At 41.8% G+C, this 6,983-nt stretch overlaps 1 protein-coding gene across 1 annotated transcript in view; it reads left to right on the top strand.

Moving 5' to 3' along the window:
* adamts17 (ADAM metallopeptidase with thrombospondin type 1 motif, 17) overlaps positions 1-6,983 on the top strand; it is a 270,965-nt gene that overhangs the window by 72,123 nt on the left and 191,859 nt on the right. The window lies entirely within an intron of this gene.

Below are 6,983 nucleotides of genomic sequence, written 5' to 3'. Positions count from 1 at the left end.
GTCATGGAATGGGATAGGTTAAATATATTTTTTGACCTTCTATCTTTTCACTTAAGTTTTTTTTAAAAGCTTTGATCAGTTCTCTGACTGATGTGAACAATGTGAATTTAACTCTTTCCTATTAAGTTGTCCAAAATACAGGTTACTGAAATACTTTAGGTTAGATGTATAAACCATAGAGCACAAAAACTATGCTTATGTCTATTCCAACACATAAAGGGGTATTTATTTACAAAACAAAAAGTTTTCTAGAGATGGCTGCGGGTGATATACAGTGTGAAATGGGTTTAAACATGATTACTGTGATTGAATCATGTTTCTGATGTTAAATAATAATGATGAATTCGATTTTACCAAGAAGATGTTTGCGGAAACATGCTGAGTCAGGGAGACGGACACTATACCATGTGTAATGATCTGGCATTGTTAAAGAACCTGGCTGATGGGACTCAGTCAATGAGAAACATGTCAAAGCAGTGCACTTTCAACAACTAATATCCAATCAGCGGTGGAGCAGACACAAGTATGTATTTTCCCGTGCCTCCCTTCCCCCCAGCAATATCACCTGGGTCTTCAGCAGCGTGTTATCTGTGTTGGTTCCCAGTGGGGACTCAGCCTCTGCACCTCCTCCTGTCAGGAGCAGAGCTTTGCCTCACTGCTCCTGCACTGCGCTCTCCTCCTTCCCCTGGAGCTCCCGCAGTAAGTTGAAGGCCGCAGTGAAGCCAAATCAGGGTCAGTTGGCGGTGGACTGGTCTCTGCTGGATTCTGAGCTGAAGGACTTTCTGGTGAACATGCATAATTTCATCTGATTTTACCAGAATCCGACCCAGTGGCATCAATGACAAACATTAAGAATAGCTATATAGAAATGGACAATCTTCTCTCTGATGGTCTTCTTTACTGATAGGTCATATAGAGGATCAGGACTAAACTCAGACTGTTTCAGAAACCAGTTAAAAGTTCCTCATAGTAACTTTCGAGGAGCCGAAGATCGAACCGCTGATATTCTGATTGAGGGATGATCCGGTCTATCTTCTGAGCCACAGTAGCACCTCATATTGGTTGATGTTAGGTGTTAAATGTGGACACACTGTGTTTGGGTATGTCTTTACTGAGTCTGTACATCACCAGATGCTTTCATGTACATAAATAATTGCACAGAGACAAAATCAAGTGTTGTCTTTGTTGTGACTGGTTCTGATCTGCCTGTCAGAATGTAAAACTGAGCTGTCCTACACTTTACAATGCTGCAGATTGACAAACGTGAAAGAGGGGTCATCCTGAGACCTGACATGTTTCATTAATACTTGTACGGTGTATAACAATCAAATTGTATACTATTTACACTTTTTGTCCATTCTAGCGGTTTGCTTCTATTGATCTGTCAGTCCACCACTGTGGTCCAAACTCTACAACTATTGGGTGAATTGTAATTATTTTTGGTTCAGACATCTTGTCCCCTTCAGGATGAATTCTGATGACTTCAGTGATCCCGTAAACATTCAAACCAAAATTTTATTTAGCTCAATATTTCGTTCATGACCAAATATAACAGAGTAATTGCTTCCTATCAGCCTCTGCTGTACTTTGTGTTTACTGCTATTTGTTACATTTGTTTGTGCTAATTGTAGCATGCTAACACACTAAAGTAATAAAATTAACATGCAAAACACTTTAACTGCTTGGCATCAGCGTCGAGCTTGTTAGCATTCTGATGTCAGCATTTAGCTCAAAAGACAGCTGTGCCCAAGTACCGTCTCAGAGAGCTGCTAGCATGACTGTAGTCTTGTTTTCTACTCTTTCGAACCAGTCTCTCGACACAAATTGGAACAACCAGTCAGGTTGCTTGATGCTCAGCTTCACACAATGCACTGTTGATATTACCATTTCAAAATCTTCACAAATATAGGACTATTCAGGGTTTTTAATGTCTGCAAATGTGGCGGAGGTGGTACCACCCTTACCACTAATAAATATATACATTGTTATATACAGCAAATATATTTTAAAACAAATGTAAAACATGTCAGTCGAATCAAATTGTTTGTGAAGTATTTAAAAATGTATTTAAAAATAGTTGTATAATAAGTAATCCCCTCAAATTTTTTTTAAAGACAATTTTATGCTCTTTCGGGTGGATATTTTTATCTCAATTTACTGTTGCAACATGTTTACATGCGTTAATGCTCAAAAACCTTGTTTTTCTCATCCTGGCTGTGCTGCACCTCTTCTCATCCTCTCTGTGAAATGCTGTTTGAGCGTTGCTCCTCCCTCTAGAAAGGCCAGTCTGCCCTGATTAGCTAGCCCACTCTGTTGCGATTGGTCAACCACGTATCGCATTCGTTGGAAATGCCCCACCCCTTACCATAAACAGAATTCAGCTTGAAAGGCTCACTGAGCGGTGAAAAAACACTGTCGTAACCATGGTAACGATAGCATCTGTCCTGCTGCGAGTCAGTTATTGAAAGTCAGGAGGAAGAAGCCGATAGATCTGAACCACCATCGCAACCAGGACTGGAGCAGGACGTTTCACAGAGGTAAGTTATGATGTAGCTGTCTTATATTTTATATGTAAAGTTATAACTGTCACTTCTTTACATCGCAGTTACAAATGTCTGTTGACTGACTGAAGGTTTGTTTCTTTTCTGATTTAGGTCTATAATTGCAGAAAATGCGTCCGAATGGCCAGAGAAGTTGAAAACGTCTGCTGCCAAGAAATACAACGGGTATCTAACAGTATAATCAATAACTGCACTATCTAGATAGCTGATAACACCAACAGTAGCACATTAGGTAGCCTAACAGGCCTATGCAGTGGTGTAAAACACAAATCCTTCTCTTTATCGAAGTATCTAAGTAACGTGATTACACTCACGTTGCCTCAGTAGGAAAATACTACCAAAGTTAGCTAACACGTTTCCTGTTAAAACCGAATTTGTTTTATTAGTGACTTTGGTAATGTTATGTAGAGTCCATCAGATTTAGAGATTACAGTTTTGTGTTGTGTTGTATACAGTAACACTAGTACTATTACATGTCTTCCTAACTGTAACCTTTCTGCAAAAATGTTGCTGCATTTTACAATCCCATCCTGGCTGTTATGTTTGTAATCAACAATATGATCACACCATTTTATTTGAAGTAAAATTGTTGCTTCCTGGATTAATATTTGTCCTATGCCTACTGAGTCATTATAACAGTATTTCTTGTAAATCAGTGTCTAATTTCCCTCATTTGGTTTTGAGATGAATGAACCAGGTTCCAGTTCCTCCTACATGCATGTTCACATCCTGGCCTCGAGCCAACTGTTTGAATCCATAAACCCTGCAGAACATCCACAACATATACAGAGCTGACTATGGACGTTTGAGGTGTAGAATAGAAGAAGAGTAAGTTGTTAATACATACAATGAAATCTGTGTAAACTACATATGAACACAAATGTTTCTTTATAATCAAAGATCATAAGAACTAATGAAGAAATTAGTGATTTATTTTTCCTCCAAATGACTTTCTTTTCAAAACAACAAATACTGTAATACTGTACAGATAGTTTTCAGCTGCAATGGTAATGATGTGTGATCCTCTCCATACAGGCGATACCGGCCTCTCGCCTCGAGCTGATACTATTTAGGATGGCACACAAGGGTTGCCATCCCGTCGTGTGTTGTATTTCGGAAGCGCAGGGAATTTCCTGATCCGGCTGGTCAGAATGTGGGCTTCAGGCTGCTCCTTGACTACGGCAACACTTTCTCCTTTGAGGCTCTCTCACATTGGGATGGATGGGGATTGTCTTCAACTCCTCAGCAAATGGAGTTGGGTCCTCAAACACCTTCTCAAATACGAGCCTCATAAGTTCATCCACGTACTCTGTAAAAACATGTAATAGTCATTTCCTTCCTTATTTATATTTAAAAGGTATTTTAACATTTTATGTTCGTTTGTCACAATTTTTTTTAATTATTTTACAACTTACTGTATGTAGGGTCTGTTTTAACTGGCTTTGCTATGCATTCGCCTGTCTTTGACTTGGGGAACGTTCCTGCAGATGTTGTTGCTTGCTCACAGTCCTCACTTTCATCATAATAAATGAAAAGGCACAACCTACAGAAATAGAATGGCAAAAATGTAAACTGACCCAGTCAACAACAGTCTTAACACTTCACTAATCAGTCACATTTTTATAAGAGGTTACAGAATCCATGTGTATTTCAGTGGCGGGCCGTGCATTTTATACCTGGGCCGTCTTTGCTGTCCTACGGTTATTAGGGCCCGAGCAACCGACAACGTCGGCCTGGCGAAGGCCCTATTGAAATTCTATGGGGCATTATTATTAGGGCCCGAGCCGCCGACAACGTCGGCCTGGCGAAGGCCCTATTGAAATTGAAGGAATCCGTTATTATTAGGGCCCGAGCCACCGACAACGTCGGGCCTGCGAAGGCCCTATTGAAATTGTATGGGGTATTCTTATTAGGGCCCGAGCCACCGACAACGTCGGGCCTGCGAAGGCCCTATTGAAATTGTATGGGGTCCGTTATTATTCTGCCGGGGATGGAGCTTGTAGGGGCACTTGGAATTTATGAAAACTCACCATTTTTGCACCCCTCTCAGATCTGAGGTAAAAACTCTGCTGCCCAAATTTGCATGTGTGTGTGTAAAACATTGGCTCTCTAGCGCCCCCTACAAATCGTACCGGCGAGGCACCTCGCCCAGTATGTCCGATTGACTTGAAATTTGACCTACATGTCCCAATCCGCTAGATCTAAAAAAAGCCTCTCAGACCCCTAAGCTCCGCCTACTTAGATTTTCCGCCATTTTGAATTTAGTGTGAAACCCATTTTTGCTATCTCCTCCTACATGCTGGGTCCGATTGCTACCAAATTTTCTTTGGATCATTATTGGATCTACCTCATCTAAAGTTGCTCAAAGATTTCTGATACCTCTTAGCGTTTAGAAGATAAGGACCAATACACTTCTTAGGGGCGTGGCTAAATATCAATACACATAACTTCTCAACCGTTAGATCTAAAATTCCAAAACCTGCAGCATATGTGCACATCGCATACCCTGCGAATTGTTTTGTATTCACCCACTAGGGGGCGCTACAGCAAACCCGCGAAGTTGGCCTTTTTGCCACTTTTTGCAGATTTCAGCCTTCGCATTTTAACGAACTGCTCCTAGAGAATTTATGCGATCAACTTCTCCTTTGGTCAGGATGTTCTTAAGACCTTTGTGATTAAAAGTTACTCAAATCTCGCGCTTTCATCGAAGAACCTTGACGTGGCGTGCCGGCCATTTTGCCTCATTGTTTTTGAAAAAATACATTCTTGTAAGTTATTATAACTCCAAGGTACATTCTCCAATCCGCACAAAACATCTTATGCATGATAATCATTCAAGCTTGAACATATTTCAATTGAAAAAAATGCAATAACTCATAGCGCTGCCTACTGGCTAAAGGAAATGTCATATTTTATACTTTTCTTTATACCTCCTAGCCAGGTGACCTGATGAGTCTCACATTTGGTACGGATAGCCTTAAGACATCGATGATGAAACATCATGAATATTGTGCGCTTTCGTTGAACGCTGTTGCCGTGGCGATGCATTGTTCGCCATGAAACAGGAAGCTGATGGTTTAGTGTGTTGGGATGCTCAAAACCTCATGAAACTTTGTAGATGTGTCGTAGCTCATAGGAAGACATAGTGTATATGGTTTTTTGGCTTGTCCGTTTTAAATTGCCTCTATAGCGCCCCCTACAAGATTTCAAAACAGCAGCCCCAGCGCTACTGTTAGATCCTGGGTACTTCTGGCCCGATACGGGGCTAATTACTGACTCAGCTCTCTATTAAAAGATTCTCGAGCTGGTGTTCTGGCGAGGGAACTCGCCTGGCTCCGCTAACTGCCTTTACTCCCGACGTCTACCCTGCTTCCTCCGGTCAGAGCGCGCTCGGCCGAGAGACCAGTCCTGGCCCCGGGCGCTCCCACCAGTCGCGTCGGTTATGGCAGCTTCCCTCTTATGGATCCGTGCTCTTGGTAAATGCCAGGTTAGGTTTTAACGGCTAGGATTAATTCTTGCTAAAACCGTAAGGGGTTGTTGAGTGGATTCGGTCTCTAGGATAACCTTTCAGAACTCAGTTGTTAGACATACAATAGCTTTAACTTTTTACTGTCACGAGGAACTATTTACTACATCAGCAAATTAATGCACTTGAGAATTTCACTTTAAATGCAGATTAGATATTTATTGCAGGTTATATTTAGTTAGTTTGCAGGGGTTACAGCTACAGCTCACATAAAATGTCACTACACATGATTAGTCAATTTAATTATCTTCTTCGATTATACTCATTAGTTTTAGTCGCCGAGACGGTTCGGTTGGAGCTGGATGTCCAATGGTGCGATGAAAAGAGTTCTTTTGGAGTTGTTAGGAGCGACGGTCTGGCCAGACCCTCGGTCCTCCCGCTCCGCAACGGAGCCCGTTCAGCAGTCCCCAAAACTCAGTACAAAGTCTTTCTCAGGCAGCTGCGGCTTCTCCGTTGTTCAGATGTTAAGAGGTGAGCGGTGGGGAGAGTTTAGAAACTTCGTCTTTTAATCGCAATGTCCACGAACAGAGGTCTCTTTTCCGTGAACTGAGACGAAGCCCTCAATACATCAGTTGCAGGCTTCAGTATCTTCCTCCGATGCGCTTGGACGGCATCCGCGATGAAATCCCAGCTTGCTCTCCGCAAGCGTCTGCTTATATTCCTCATATGGGCTGTGATCAGCCCCCACCTGTTTGGTCCATGACTCATCCCCCCTCCCTCTGGAAAGGGCGTTAAGCCGAACATTGCCTGTATGACTCATTTATTTCATCAGTTTCTAGATCCTTCTCTCGACTACACCCAACATCTGGTCTTGATTACAGCAATGTCATTCTTGCCCAATACATTTCTATTTCAGCTCCAGTCTCACACAAAACACACAGAACCATCCATTACAT

The sequence above is a fragment of the Melanostigma gelatinosum genome, assembly GCF_949748355.1.
Source record: "Melanostigma gelatinosum genome assembly, chromosome: 2".
NCBI classification, from domain to species: domain Eukaryota; kingdom Metazoa; phylum Chordata; class Actinopteri; order Perciformes; family Zoarcidae; genus Melanostigma; species Melanostigma gelatinosum.
This window is presented reverse-complemented; position numbering and strand designations above follow the sequence as displayed.